At 38.1% G+C, this 16,437-nt stretch overlaps 1 protein-coding gene across 1 annotated transcript in view; it reads left to right on the forward strand.

The window, feature by feature from the left end:
• Positions 1–16,437, forward strand: part of TPK1 (thiamin pyrophosphokinase 1) — a 407,155-nt gene that overhangs the window by 233,164 nt on the left and 157,554 nt on the right. The gene's annotated exons all lie outside the window — the stretch shown is intronic.

Raw genomic sequence — 16,437 nt, forward strand, 5'->3', positions numbered from 1 at the left:
TCTTGCTTTTGGCAAAGGAGAACGAGAGGATCCTGATTGTCTTGGGCTGGAGCCAGGTGTGGGATCAATCCACGTGGCTTATATATTCAGACTACATGGCTAATACATATTTGGCAGGATGGGATAGATATCAGAGCAGTAGCTCTAACAAAAATTTACTCTCTAGCAAAAGTTTGTTAAAGATACACCCTAACATATATTTACTAAGTTGCAGTAAGTAGTGAATTCTTTTCTCCCTTTGAAGTAAAACCTTGTTAACTGTCACAATTGGCAAGCAGCTTGATCTGCGAACTCAACAAAAATAATTGAGTGAACATTTCTCATCTCTGTTTTAGCTTTGCTGAACTATATCAAATGTATTGTGCTATTTCCAGCAGTAAATTGATATAATTAAACATTTGTTTAATGAAAGCAGAAAACAACCGATTGAGAGTTATTTATTTCATCCAGATATCACTGATTTGGTGTTTCTTAGGGAAAAAAATGTAAATATTCACAGCTGTCTTTTGTTTTTCCCAACACCTCCACTGACATGATCAAAAGCTGAGATGCAATTATGTGAGTCTAATGCGTTGTGTCTAACTGATAGTATCTATAATACAATATTCTGTCATTGAGTCTTGAAACAAATCATCATATCTTAAATTCAACAAGGCCCAAATCTAGAGAGAGCCCCAAACTGGGAGATGAGGGTGTGATCTGCAAACAAATCTGACAGTCTTGGCCAATCTGTTGGGGAGTCTGGAAGCAAGAGTAGCTGTTAGAGGACCCTTGCATTGGGCAGAAATAGCAACAACCTTGTACTCCAACTGTGCTTAGTCACAGACTAGAGGGTGCTCATGAGGAGTGTGGACTTGGCTCAAAGGTTGCCAGGGAAGAGTACAGACTTGGTGGCATGATGTGCTGCCTCCTGAAGGGGTTGCAGCGGGGTGATAACGGATGACTGGCCTCTACACAGCCTAACAGTGAGTTCTTTTTTGAAGAGCAATGCAGTGGTGCACTGCCTGTGCTGCCTCAGGCCCCGACATGCTTTGGGCCCAATGCATTCTCCACCCCCATCCTACACCAGTGTTTCTCCTTTTTCTAAACCATGCCATATTTTCTCCTCTCTCCTGCTTTAACGTGTTTTTGTGTATGTTGCCCCCTCTGCTTGGAATCTGTTTTTCCTTTTTTTTTTTTTTTTATCTAGACCATGCATGCTGGAGGGTTTCTTTTTTTTGAGGTCTGATACATTTATTTATCTTTATATATTTTTTATTTCAATGAGTTTTGGGGTACATGTGGTTTTTGGTTACATGGATGAATTGTACATTGTTGAAGTCTTGAGAGTTGAGTGCACTTGTTACTCCAGTGTAGTGTACAATGTACCCAATAGGTAGTTTTTCATCCCTCAACTCCCTCCCACCTTCTCCTCTTCTGAGTCCTCAGTGTCCATTGTATCACTATGCCTTTGCACACCCATAGGTTAGCTCCCACTTATAAGTGAGAAAATGCAGTATATGGTTTTCCATTTCTGAGTTACTTCACTTAGAATAGTGGGCATGGCAGAGTTTGACTGGCTGTCCTTAACTATCACTCACAGTTAGGTTTAGCTACTCTACATTTCCATACCCTCCTTTATTTTTTCTTTAGGGCATTCTGAACAATTTTGATCATTTTATTAATTATTTCTAATTGTTTGCCTAAAGTCATTCTTGCCAGCCTGACTGTACAGCCCATGAGGCTGAGCTCAGGTCTGCTTATTCATAACTCGACAGCAGTACATTGCATATAAGAAGTACTCCTTGAAAGTTTGGTACGTTTTATGCACTACAAGAACGTACAGGAGAGTGGAACATAACACAGTTGGGAGACAGGGTTTTTAGAGAAGGCTGAGACATAATAAGCAAATGGGAGCTAGACAGTGCATTAGTCCATTTTACGTTGCTATATAGGAATACCTGAGGCTGGGTAATTTATAGATACGAGCTGTATTTGGCGTATGCTTATGCTGGCTATACAAGCATGGCATCAGAATCTATTTGGCTTCTCATGACCCCTCAGGAAGCTTTTACTCATGGCAAAAGGTGAAGGGGCAGCAGGCCTGTCACATGGCAAGAAGGGAGCAAGAAAGATGCCAGGCTCTTCATAAGAACCAGTTCTCTTGGCCGGGCACGGTGGCTCACACCTGTAATCCCAGCACTTTGGGAGGCCGTGGCCAGTAGATTACGAGGTCAGGAGATCGAGACCATCCTGGCTAACATGGTGAAACCTCATCTCTACTAAAAATGAAAAAATTAGCTGGGGCAGTGGCACCGCCTGTAGTCCCAGCTACTTGGGAGGCTGGGGCAGGAGAATCACTTGAACCCAGGAGGCACAGTGCCGAGTCCGACCCACAGACCCTGACACAGTGACAGATGAAAGACATACACTGACACAGATATTTTGCCTGTCAGTGGGGCTAAGGGGCTCTGCTGCCTGAGTCTGCAGCTTCGGCCTTGATAAGACAGCGAAGTTCACATTTATTTAGTACAGATTAAATGACAAAGTTCTCAAGTAAACACCACTAGAGGGTAATTAACATTGTCGACCTCCTGAGTAGAGAGCAGTCATGAGCCACAGATGATCAAAGGTTGGTCCTAGGACCACACAGTAAACAAGCTATTTATATAAAGTCCTAGGACCACATAGTAAACAAGCTATTTAGATAAAGTCCTCTACATTCCTATGTATCTGTGCCCTAAGCTTTTAAGATAATTCATTTCCCTTCAGCCAAATCTTTTACTGAAGCTATGCAAACCTGCTGGCCTTCCAAGAAGGTTTGTGTCTATTTCCTGTAACTTTATCTTTGTAATTTCTCCCACTACCCTGACCCATCCCCTACAGTGAAGGTTGTGGTGAGCTGAGATCGCACCACTGCACTCCAGCCTGGGTGACAGAGTGAGACTCCATCTCAAAATTTGGGGATCACATTTCAACATGAGATTTGGAGGGGACAAACATCCAGACTATATCAGACAGAAAAGGGGAGAAGAGTGTTTCAAGAAGTACTGTAGTGCACACAGAGTGTGGGTAGCACTTTGTAGGAGTGGGCACAACTCTGTCTCCATCCTCGTGGGGTCCTGGCTAGGCCTTGAGAATTAAATTCACCTAAGATAGATTAACAAGAACAAAGCATAAAATTTTATTTCATACAAATTTTACACGACATGGGAGCCCTCATAAAGAAGTGAAGACCCAGAGAAGTACTTAAAGCCCGTTACTTTATATACTTTATATACTAGATTGGACAAAGAATAGTGTGTTGTGAAGAAGCATCTAACTTATGTGGGGAGGCTTGAAATATAAGAGTTATTATATAACAAGACAAGGATGCCCTCTCTCAGCACTCCTGTTCAACACGGTATTGGAAGTTCTAGGCAGGGCTGTCAGGCAAGAGAAAGAAATAAAGGCTGTTCAACTAGGAAGAGAGGAAGTTCAACTATCTTTGTCTGCAGATGACATGAACCTGTATCTAGAAAACCCCATTGTCTCAGCCTAAAAGCTTCTTAAGCTGATAAGCAGCTTCAGCAGAGTCTCAGGATACAAAATCAATGTGCAAAAATCACTAGCATTCCTATACACCAAGAACAGGCAAGCTAAGAGCAAATCATGAATGAACTCCCCACTCAAAATTGCCACAAAAAGAAAATGCCTAGGAATACAGCTAACGAGGAAAGTGAAGGACTTCTTCAAGGAGAACTACAAACCATGGCTCTAAGAAATCAGAAATGACCCAAACAAATGGAAAAACATTCCATGCTCATGGACAGGAAGAATCAATATCATGAAAATGGCTCTACTGCCCAAAGTAATTAATAGATTCAATGCTATTCCCATTGAATAATTGAATAATAAAACTACTAACACGTTCTTGACAGAAGTAGAAAAAAACTATTTTAAAATTCATATGGAACTGAAAAAAGAGCCCAGATAAGCAAGGCAATCCTAAGCAAAAGGAACAAAGCTTGGAGGCATCATGCTACCCGACTTCAAACTATACTACAGGGCTGCGGTACAAGAACAGATACATAGATCGGTGGAGCAGAACAGAGAACCCAGAAATAAGACCACACACCTATAACCATCTGATTTTTTGACAAACCTGACCAAAACAAGCAATGGGGGAAAGATTCCCTATTTAATAAATGCTACTGGGAGAACTGGCTAGCCATATGCAGAAAACAGAAACTGGACCACTTCTGTACACCATATACAAAAATCAACTCAAGATAGATTAAAGACTTAAATATAACACCCAAAACTCTAAAAAACTCTAGAAGAAAACCTAGGCAATACCATTCAGGAAATAGGCATGGGCAAAGATTTCACGACGAGGATGCCAAAAGCAATTGCAACAAAAGCAAAAATTGACAAATGGTGTGTAATTAAGCTAAAGAGCTTCTGCACAGCAATAGAAACTATAAACGGTAAACAGACAACCTACAGAATGGGAGAAAATTTTTGCGATCTGTGCATCTGATAAAGCCCTAATACTCAGCATCTATAAGGAATTTAAACAGATTTACATGAGAAAAACAACCCCATTAAAAAGTGGGCAGAGTGATTAAATCTGAGGAAATGGAGTATCTGTGAGCTTCCACCTGACTTTACATTTAACTTGGAAGGTCGACACTGTATTTTATTTGATGTTATAGCAAGATAAAAGCAATATTAGAAGGGAAAATAATACAAGATTTCCCTCCACCCATACTCTTACCTCCATATGGGATCATGAAGGCTTTTTAAAATTTCTTCTGATAATACACATAAACTGTATCAAATCTTTATATGCCTCTTCTCCATCTAATATACCATATCAAATTATTATATATTTTGGATTTACTTATTAAATTATAAATATGAATTTATAATCAAAGTATATTTTATAGTCGGACTCTTACTATTAAATGTTAATTGTAATGTAAATAAAATGCAAAATAGTATTTAATATTAAAGAACTATATGTTAGAAATTCATAGAATTTGAATTAGGTCTGTCCTGATCCTAAAAGAGTTTACTATCTAGAACATGAGATTAAATTTTTTAAATTCCCCTAAATTACCTTATTAGTTCATGTGTTCATCTAATTTAAAGCTAATCACCCTTAACGCTTATTCTTCTACAAAAGGATTCTCTCATACCTGGGACTTTTTAAGGCTTTGCTTTCATGTTGCCACATTGTTTATCTGTAACTGAGTCATGAATAATACATTATCAGGATGCCATCTGATATGCCTGAGTCTTCAAAGGACACATATTTTCAAGTGTTGTGATACACACTTGAGATCTAAACCCTGGGATTTGGTGGAAAACATTAAAAGCTGTCTCTCTAAACATCTAAACATTCTTTACAATAAAGCAGCAATAAGATGCAGAGGCTCTAAGAATAACAGGATTAGGTCTCTTTAGGATATTTACTAGTATTAAATGGCAACAGGATCAGTTACTTCAATTTTAAACATAGACTATATGAGCAGAAAAGTTCCCATTAATTTCAATCTGAATGCTTTAGAGATTTAAACCAATACTAGTTTTATTTGCTAAAACCTCTACCTTTTAGCCCGCTTGTATTAGGCCATGTTATTTCTTAAGCAGTTTTTTAATCAAATAATGAAGGATGGTGAGTAGGTTATATGAATGAGGGCAAATGCTTTTATATATATGTATACACACACACACACACACACACACACACATAAATGACTGTGATTTAAATACTACTAAAGGCCATAAGTTTATTATATATTATTTTTTTATTTGCTTAATAGGCTGGGCAAGTACTGAATTGTGATTTACATGTTTGAAGACATTTCTGTATTATTTGATTATGTCCAAATTGAAGTTCTTGACTCTTGACCATTAGGACTCTGTTAAGCATAGTCTTTCTATTTAATTTCTACATGGCATTTCTCAGGTAAATACATTATCTTTATACATCAGCAAATATTATGAGCTTAGAATATTTTGTTATATCCTCTAATTATCAGTATTGGATTTAGGTGTACATTTTTTTTTGTAATGGGCTTGTGGATTTGTTTTATGTTCATACTAAATATGAACATTCTCCTCAACTGAAAATAAAATTTAAGGCTAACTATCTGATTGGACTAATTACTCAGCAGCATAAAAAGATGTGACTGATGGGGTTGCAGGAAAAATCATGATAATACCCCAAAAGATATCTTTCCAGGTACTCCAGTGTCTCAGTACAGCTTGTTCTCATGAACTGATATCTTTGGCATGATCTAAAGGAAAATATATGTCTGTGTGTGTGTGTGTGTGTGTGTGTGTGTGTGTGTGTGTGTATAAATGTATTCTGAAAAGGAAAAAATCTTTATAGTGGAGAAGGCTGGCAGATACCACGTCAATCAAGTGAACAACATTAACATCGTTATATCATATTAATAACACCCTCCTACATGGATATAATTTGAGAAGAGCACTTGTGGAGTTCTTCTCTAAAATCCATAATTCCGCTTTAACCTTTAAAGTAGTCAAAGAACTCCAAATTGAAGAATATTCCATAAAATGCCTGACCAACATTTTTAAGGCCAAGAAAAAAAGACTGAGAAATTGTTATGGCCAGAGGAGATGAAGAAGACATGACAACTAAATGCAATATGGTAACCTGATTTCTGTTGTGTAACGGAAAAAGAGGACATTAGTGGAACGCTGTTGAAATGTGAATAAGCTTGAAAGTTTAGTTAATAGTAGTGACCAATGTCAGTCTTAGTTGTATCCTCTGTGCCATGTTAAGACAAGATGTTAACACTGCTGAAAACGGGATGAAGAGTATACTCCTTGTACTATTTTTGGAACTTTTTAGTAAATCTAAAATTATTCCAAAAGACGACACTTCATTGAGAAAATATATTCACTGTTTCAAAGATGCTATTATCATAGAACAGGTGTAATCTTTTGTTGAATGTCTCACGGTCATATAGAATAAGGGCAAGTGCTTCTTAGTACTTAGGCAAAAACAAAACAAAACAAAACAAAAAACAATGCCTTTGATGGACTCTCCCGCCTTTAAAATATTTCTTCAGGAAATTTCAAATTGTGAGTTTCTGCTGCATATTTAGACAACTGTTTTACATGAAAATTATGCCTGGTAGAAAATCTTAGGTAGACATTTGATGGTCTTTAAACCATGGAGACAGCCCAGACGCTCTCAACTTTCCCACTTTCCCAGGGGATAAATTTAAAAATATGGTAAGACTCTGTCAAAGGTAGAACTGCCACTAGATATGTTTTTATCAGGATTAACTCTAGAAGTAGTAACCTATGTATTCCTGTACATCATCCTTCTTGCCTGTCAGGGTCCGTCCTGGTCTCCTTCAGCCTCTCATTTTCTCTGGCACTGCCTATGCTGACATTTTGACATACCTGCTTTTCTCCTCTTTATCTTGTTTCCGTGGCCTTCACTTACCACTTCTGTGCCATTCATTAACTCCCTAATTTGTACCTTTAATCCTAAACTCCAAAGCTGGTTTTCTCCTTGCTAACTGGAAGACCAGAGGAGCTTCATTTTATTGTCTAAAACAAAATTCATCTTTGTTCTCACAAGAACCTCATTTTGTCTTTTTGTATTTCCTTTCTCATTCAATGGCGCTACCATCCACCTGCCTGGCAGAAACCTAAGAGTAATTTTATGCTTTACTCTACCATCCCTTGACAGTTGGTCACAGTTCCCTGAAATTCTTCAGATCTCTGTCCTGTGCCCACTTTTATCTTTGCAGTCTTGCTGCCGCTAGATTAGTTCAAACATTTATCATTTCTCACTTGGGTTATTGTATTAGCCTCTGCTTGCCCCCTTCAGTACATTATCTTACCAAAATTCATATCATATATCTTAAATGTACATCTGCTTTAAATTTTTTATTGTGTCTCATTGCTTTGTATTCAAGAAATATTTATTTAATGAATAAATGCATCTCTAATAACATCAATGCAAATTCCATTATGCTAAAACTTAGCTGGCATATAGAAGTTTCTGCAGGACTCTTCTTGCTAGCATTCTTGATGCCATGTTAGTTCTCCTGTGACATGTGTCCAGGTGCTTTAGAATCTTGCTTGTCTCTACCAATTGTGATAATGAATATGCTTATTATTGAAAGTAATAATTACCACCTTAAACTTTAATAAAATATTAATCTTCAAAGCATTGTGATTAGAAGTCAGGTATTCAGGTGCTCAGGATAGGCCTGGCACTCTTTTAGCTGCTTGACAGTAGAAAGATATTTAAGTTTTTTTTTTTCATTTTGGGCTTTTTTTTTTTTTTTAGACAGAGTCTCACTCTGTCACCCAGGCTGGAGTGCAGTGGCATGATCTTGGCTCACTGCAACTTCCACCTCCGGGGTTCAAGCAATCCTCCTGCCTCAGCTTCCCGAGTACCTGGGATTACAGGCGCACACCACCATGCCCGGCTAGTTTTTGTAGTTTTAGTAGAGATGAGGTTTCACCTTGTTGGCCAGGCTGGTCTCAAACTCCTGACCTCCAAGGTGATCCACCCACCTTGGCCTCCCAAAGTGCTGGGATTACAGGCGTGAGCCACCGCACCCGGCTAGTATTTAAGTTCTTTAAGCCTCAGTTTTCTCATATGTAAAGTAAGAATACTAACCCACCTGTAACAGAGCATTACATGGTAAAGTACTTAGTTCAGTGCCTGCTCCATAGGAAGTCCTTATTTTAAAAATTGGCAATAGTGGTGATAGTAATAGTAATACACTCTTGTGCAGCTAAATGTAATAGATTTTGTGGAATAATATCACTTAAGAATTAGATTATGTCTTAGAGATCTCTTAAATTTGTTACGGTTTATTACGGGACTCTCAACATAGTATTGTGGGTTTTTTTCTTTTTTTTTTTGGACATATTCTAATTTTACAGGAACTCTCAATATCAGAAACTTGAATTAAACTGAGAGCTTCTTACATGTTAATGTATTTCCTAGGTGAGGTCTGGAACTTCACCTATTCCCAGGGAACCTGTATATATTAAATATATCTCTATATTTAATAGAATCCAACAGAGAGTGAGATGTACAACCCAGGTACTATTTTTGTACCTTGCCTTTGTGTGGAGTAAAAAGGAAGGATCTGCTCTACCCTTGCTAATCCTAGTATGGACATTGTATGCCTTATGCTCATGGAAGGATATATTACCCTAAGATTAGGCAAAAGTTCATGTTAGAGTTCCACCGCAAAGTTCCTCCTCTTAGACATACCATAGAGGCTATTAGGTATCTTCTTCGAGTCAGCTTAACACACTGTTACTTAATATCTGTTCTGTTTAAGTCAGTATGCTGTGATTTCATGACTAAGTCCATGATCTCAAACAGCCTTCAGTCTAATGGAGGAGACAGATTTACAGGTGACCATAAACTGATTTAGACTACTGTAATAAATACTGTAACTTGCCTCTTCAGAATAGATTCAACGTCTTTTGGATAGATTACTCTGCAGTTATTTAGATATAATTCCTCTTTGAAAAAATGGAATAATGTAGTTTTTTTCTAATGAAATTGCAGCTCATGTTGAAGCCTTCTGTGAACACCATATTTAAGGCAGCACCCCTCAACTCTACCTCTTGAATCCTTTGGTTGAGCCATCCTTATATCTTCCCCTGCTCAGTTTTCTTGTCGCCATCTGACATACTACATATTTAGGATATTTCTATTACATTTCATTCAATATATTATAAACTTCACACGGACAGGGAATTCTGCATGTTTGTACTCTGCTGTGTCCTCAGCACCTAAAACTATACCTGGCACCTGTAAACATATTAAAACACATAGTGGGCACTCCATAAATATTTATTAAATGAATCAGTAGTTACAAATACAGAAGGATCTTGTAACAAACTCTTACCAAATGTTAGCAAACATTAAGTATCTGCTTTGACTTAACAAGGCTTATTTTATTGCCACAGAACTTATCCATTGAGAAATTTTTTATTTTGGCAGTACATGGAAATATCCATTATTATATCTACCATTATATGAATATATATAATTATATTGTAAATGGTTATATATCTACTATTATATGATTATGTATGATTATTTGATTATAAATACCTTCAGTATTTATACCTATAACAGAGGATCTTCAGTAGGATGTATGTTGTGTGTAAGTAAAAATTCTACAGTTCATATAATACCTTCCTCTCATTTCCTTAATTGGTATTTTATAACTTTTGGGACCTGCTTCTTCTTCCGAGTTCTAAGTTATTTGTAAAAATCAAGAGCTAAAACATGAGAATACGTAAAGCTTGTCTCATATGCCATTGCCATCGTGAACTTGATAATAATAAATCTTGCTGTCTTTCTTGAAGAAGAAACAATGAAAGGAATACTGTTCAATTCCAACATCAGCTCTGTAACTGAGGCATTGTAATACTTTTATGAGAAGTTCACTACCTTTTTGCCTGTGCCTGTGTACCTCAAAGGGATACAGTAAGCTTAAATTGATAATTTTTATAAAATTCTAGAAAGTAACATGACACATGTATTCATTTTATATATATTCAACCATTCAGTTACACATAAATATGTCTATATACACCACTCCTTGCTTTTTAGTGTATAACAACATTGTTCTGTTTGTTGAGTGCCAAAGTAACTACTTATATGTTCAGATTTTGGAACAAACGCAGTGCAAGCCATGTAGCAGACAAAGAAGCAAAGCTAAGGAAAAGATTTCTGGGCATCAGCCTGTGTTAGCAGGCTATTTCCTAGATCATTTTGGAGAAGCCTTCAAAAGAGGAATTCACGTCTCTGTTTCTCCTTCTTAGAGATCAGCAATCTTTTTTATAGTGCTGTGCAACGAGAGAAAATAGATAAACCCAGTGCTTTGAAGTGACTTGGGAGACGTTGCTACGGATATAAAAAGCTTACTACCTTAGAGGCTGTGGCAACCTAATCCATCCCTGCCAGAGCAGAAGCATGCTTTTTATAGGCCCCAAGACAAGGGTTAAGTTTATCTGCTTACCAGGAATCTCAGCCTGATGACTCACCTGCCAGATAAAATTTCTTATTAATGTAGAGAATTCCAGATTTGGTTGGTGTGAGGCTCCTCTTCAAAAGACACGCTGACCTTATATGAAAAAGAGTATTTTATTTTGAATTACAGCATCGTGAGAATGCAGAAACTGAAGATGTAGAAAGAAACTGTATATTGAGAACTTTTGTAACAATAGTGCACATATAATAGAACATCCTGAAATTACTTAGTAGATTATAAAATTTGTCCTCATTCTGTATATTCCTTAGCCAGAGAATATTACATGTGGTAGCCCCTAAATCTATAATTATGATTGTCCACAATTATAATAGTGTCTTTTTTTTTTTTTTTTTTTTTTTTGAGACGGAGTCTCGCTCTGTCGCCAAGGCTGGAGTGCAGTGGCCAGATTTCAGCTCACTGCAAGCTCTGCCTCCCAGGTTTAGGCCATTCTCCTGCCTCAGCCTCCCGAGTAGCTGGCACTACTGGCGCCCGCCACCTTGCCCGGCTAGTTTTTTGTATTTTTTAGTAGAGATGGGGTTTCACCGTGTTAGCCAGGATGGTCTCGATCTCCTGACCTCGTGATCCACCCGTCTCGGCCTCCCAAAGTGCTGGGATTACAGGCTTGAGCCACCGCGCCCGGCTAATAGTGTCTATATTTTTAAGAAATGTCTTGGGGCTGTGCACAGGGGCTAATGCCAGCAACTTTAGCACTTTGGGAGGTTGAGGCAGAGGATTGCTTGAGCCCAGAAGTTTGAGACCATCCTGGGCGGCATAGTGAGACCTCGTCTCTAGAAACAAATAAAAATGAGCAGGGTGTAGTTGTGCATGCCTTTAGTCCCAGTTACTTGGGAGGCCGGGGGGAGAAGATAGCTTGAGACTTGGAGGTCAAGGCTGCAGTTCAGCCATTCTCACACCACTGCACTCCAGCCTGGGCAATAGAGCGAGACCCTGTCTCGAAAACAAACAAACAAAAATAAATGTGTGGCTTATAGTTTAAGCCATGACTGAAAAACTGGAATGATGTTACTGCTCATTACAGCTCTATATATGTCAGATTGATATATTTTTAGTGGTGATTAAATAGGTAATGAAGAAAAGAGATGCATGTAATTTTTTTTTCCTTTGTGTTAGGTGATGAGCCTAGATATCTCAGAAAGTTCCATTTAAGTTAAAGAAGAAGATGGAATCCTATAGTATTCACTCTCTATCCGTCTCCTCTGTTAGTAGCTGGAAGTAGAAGTTCATGTTGTGTCCATGACCATCTGCTTTCCCATTTGTACTTAGCCCTCCGTGGTTAACGTGCTGTTTCATAATAGAAAATGGCATACGAAAATCCAGATTTGTGGAGTGGAAATAAGATGATACTAACTTCTTTCCTGAATCTGCTGTGTACCTTCCCCTGTGAACATACATGTCAATGTATGTAATTCTCAATATGAACAACTGGATCAGGATATCTTGAAACATATTAGGAAATAGGAATATCTAAATCAAGTTCTATTGATTGCAGTTTAATTCTGTTTCCTCATCGATTTCTACTAGAGGATTTAGATGCCTGTAAGATTAACCCTAAAGATTCTGATTTTTTTTTTTGCAAAGCATCCATATAAATAAAGGGAATTATTTTAGAGAGGAAATTATTATTTGAACAAATATTTTATTTCAGATTACAGATTTACTGTGATGCTCATGGATATGGAATAAGTTTAAGGTAAATAGCAAATAGCGTTGCTTATCACTTTCAGGTCAGCCTGGGGGTGGCTTCAACTTATGAAGCAGACTTACTGCATTGCAAGAAATACACTTTAATTTAATTAATGTCACTGCAGTAACATGTTTAACATTCTCATTTGGCATTATGAAATGGTCCAGTGCGTATCTAGAAACCAGAGTGTTCATGACAAAGTGCCAAATTTGCAATCAAAATGTCCTGTATTCTCCCAGAAGGTGGAAAGGGGATAATTAACAGTAAACTGTGTATGTTACACCAGATTGCTAGATCTAAGGATTGCACTACAGCAAGTCTGATGGCCACCTGTTATAAATGGGCAATAAAAAATAGAGAGAGTTTTAAACCGCTAAACTTTGGGGGAAATAATACACCAAAAATAGTACAAATAGCCAAATCTGTTTTATGCAGACATGGAAGCTAGATGTTTCATGTATCACTTTCAATGAGACTATGCAACTAAGACTTATTTCATGATTTAATTCCACCAAGAAATAGATTAAAACAAATCATGATGATGAGAGAGAGGATAGTTGCTATTAAGAAATGATCACAAGTACAGATATACTAATCTCCTGGGACCAGAGCATGTCTTTATCACAGGCAATCGGTTCCAAAGTGGCTTGGAAAATTGTCTTTTGTCAACTTGATCATTGGTGGGTGTGACTGAAGAAAAAGGATACAGATTCTGAGCTATCAACCCATTTTCCATGGAAAGGGAAGGAGTGACTAGTGTGCTTTCAGGTATTCAGCTTTAGCAGGGCATTATGTATGTTAGAGAATTTTTAGCCAGAGTAAACAGTACTTGGTACTTTTTGAGTAGGACTTCAACAGTAAATTTTGGGATGTTTTCAATTGTGTACCAAGCAACATTTATAAAAGAAAATTGTATGGCCAGGCGTGGTGGCTCAAGCCTATAATCCCAGCACTTTGGGAGACTGAGACGGGTGGATCACGAGGTCAGGAGATCGAGACCATCCTGGCTAACACGGTGAAACCCCATCTCTACTAAAAAATACAAAAAACTAGCCGGGCGTGGTGGCGGGCGCCTGTAGTGCCAGCTACTCGGGAGGCTGAGGCAGGAGAATGACGTAAACCCGGGAGGCGGAGCTTGCGGTGAGCTGAGATCCGGCCACTGCACTCCAGCCTGGGCAAGAGTGAGACTCAGTCTCAAAAAAAAAAAAAGAAAATTGTAATATCCTTTCAAAGTCTATCTCCAAATAGCTAATTGTTTCTGAATATAAGTCACACTTTTATTTTTCATTTTACACTAAACACCTAGTGTGTTAAAGATGGCATACTAGGTATTATGGCCATTCTAAACCATAAACAATGGATCTTTCCATTCCTCATAACGCCTGTAATTCAAAAGGAATACCTTTGAATTCACTAAAATATCTTCACATCCTGAGAATGTGAGAGGTTTGGACACCATAATTACCTCTAGTAGGTTTTATAATATCTATGCTGTTTATACAGACCCTTATTTTATGTATTGTTATTTACTCATAATTCCTACTCTTCTCCTCAAAGAATTTAATTTTCAGCAAAGATAAGTTGAATAAAATTATGTTAAAAAAGAAACTTCCCACAAGGGTGTGGTTTTTTTTATTCCATTCAACTCTCCTTACCACTCACTTCTGATATAGGGAAATGTGAATATGTATTTGCTCTTCCTGTCCCATGGTGTATTTATATGGGGAAGAAAAATAACACATTTCTACATTTTCTAGATATAACACTCTTATGTTTGTTTATATGCAAAAAATGTCCCATCTATAGGGATCTCATTGATCTGGCTTGAAAACCTATAGTCCAGTTAATCAAGGAAATATCAATATTCAAGACAGCTTTGTGAGGAAAGCACTATTATTACAACATGATTATTACAAAATCATAAGGCAGCCAGTCTTGAAATGTTTAATTAAAAGATTCAAAATCATTGCTCAGGGTGAATCAGAAAAGATTTTCATTGTTCAGGGAGTGAACTCTCTGTCATTGTCCTATACACTGTCACGACCAGAGTACCTGAAATTAACGTGCTTTCAGAGATTCTTTGAAGCAATCTGAGGGTAAACAAAACACACCTGTGATAAAAGCACTGCATCCAGTGTACCTAGGGAGTGCTCTAAAGGAGGAGAAATGTCACAGCAGTCATCAGATTTAGGTTGCTTGGGGTCAACATATGAAGAACCTTTAATTTCTAGATAAGAATTTTGAGCCTTGATCTATATAGATAATCGTAAGCTATTAAAAATGTTTGACTTTGGGAGGCTGAGACGGGCGGATCACGAGGTCAGGAGATCGAGACCATCCTGGCTAACACGGTGAAACCCCATCTCTACCAAAAATACAAAAACTAGCCGGGCGAGGTGGCGGGCGCATGTAGTCCCAGCTACTCAGGAGGCTGAGGCAGGAGAATGGCGTAAACCCAGGAGGCGGAGCTTGCAGTGAGCTGAGATCTGGCCACTGCACTCCAGTCCGGGCGACAGAGTGAGACTCCGCCTCAAAAAAAAAAAAAAATTTTTTTTGAGCAGAAAATCATAAGGCAATTTAGAAAAATAATGTAACGGTTGTATGCAAGCTGCATTGAAGGATGGAAAATCTAATGACAGTAATAAAAGAACCAATTACCGTGTTCTTTGAAGAACAATACTTTAGTCATTTTCTCCATCAAGAATTTGAGAAAGGAATAGAGACCTCAGAAATTAGCCTTAAAGTATATACTTGGGGCTGATGGATCTTTTTTGACAAAATTGAAACCTCAAAACTATAACTATTCAGCTAACATCTATTATGCATGTGCCAGGCACTCTGCTAAGTATTCTAGATTGAGAAATGCAAACTGAATGAGACCCGGTTTCTGACTCTAAGACTGTCCTGTCTTTTGGGTTGGATGGACTTGTAATCAGGTTATCTTGATACACTGTCAGTAGTGCTACGGTAGAAGTCTGATAGGATGGGTGAGAAGCCCACTGGAAGCAAACATTTTCCAGTCTAGAGTGTTCAAAGACTCCTTCCTAGTGGAGGTGGTCAGTCTGCTGAGTCTTGAAGGTATGGTAAGGGCTTACCAGAATAAGGGGAGTGTTTACTTTGAGTATTCAAAGTTAAAGGTAAACCCCTTAATTCTGGCATGTCAAAGAATAGGCAGTCCTGCGAGAATGTAATAATCACACATACACCCTTGGTTCAGGCAATATTTACATTTGCTTCCTTTAACAAGGTAGCAGAGAACTTTACTGGGATTTGTCAATCTCTCCTGGACTCTTCTACTGCTGGTTCCTATCTTAGTGTGTCAAGGATCTCTGCCAGCAAGACTTTCTTTTTCCACTTATGCAAGGAAGTTGGAGTCCCTTGGCTGAGCTCTCCAGAGAGGTACAGGGGCATCAGTGCTAGAGGGTTAATAAGGGTACAGACTGCCTGGGATTTTATGCTAAAACTTTTACCAGGGGATTATGGTTTATAGCAGACACGTGTCTTAGCACAGATCCTCATCACAGCGCCCATAGTTTTTCAGATGCAAAGAAGCTTGCATATGTTGCTGACTCTTCATGTTTGTGTTCCTCCCTGTTTTTAAAAAACACTTTTTTCCCTAAAATAACATGTTGAAAAAATGGTTTTTTATAATCATGTGTTATAGACTGAGTTTTTGTGTCTCCGAAAATTCATATGGTAATATCT

This window comes from Rhinopithecus roxellana, chromosome 6 (genome assembly GCF_007565055.1).
Source record: "Rhinopithecus roxellana isolate Shanxi Qingling chromosome 6, ASM756505v1, whole genome shotgun sequence".
NCBI lineage: Eukaryota > Metazoa > Chordata > Mammalia > Primates > Cercopithecidae > Rhinopithecus > Rhinopithecus roxellana.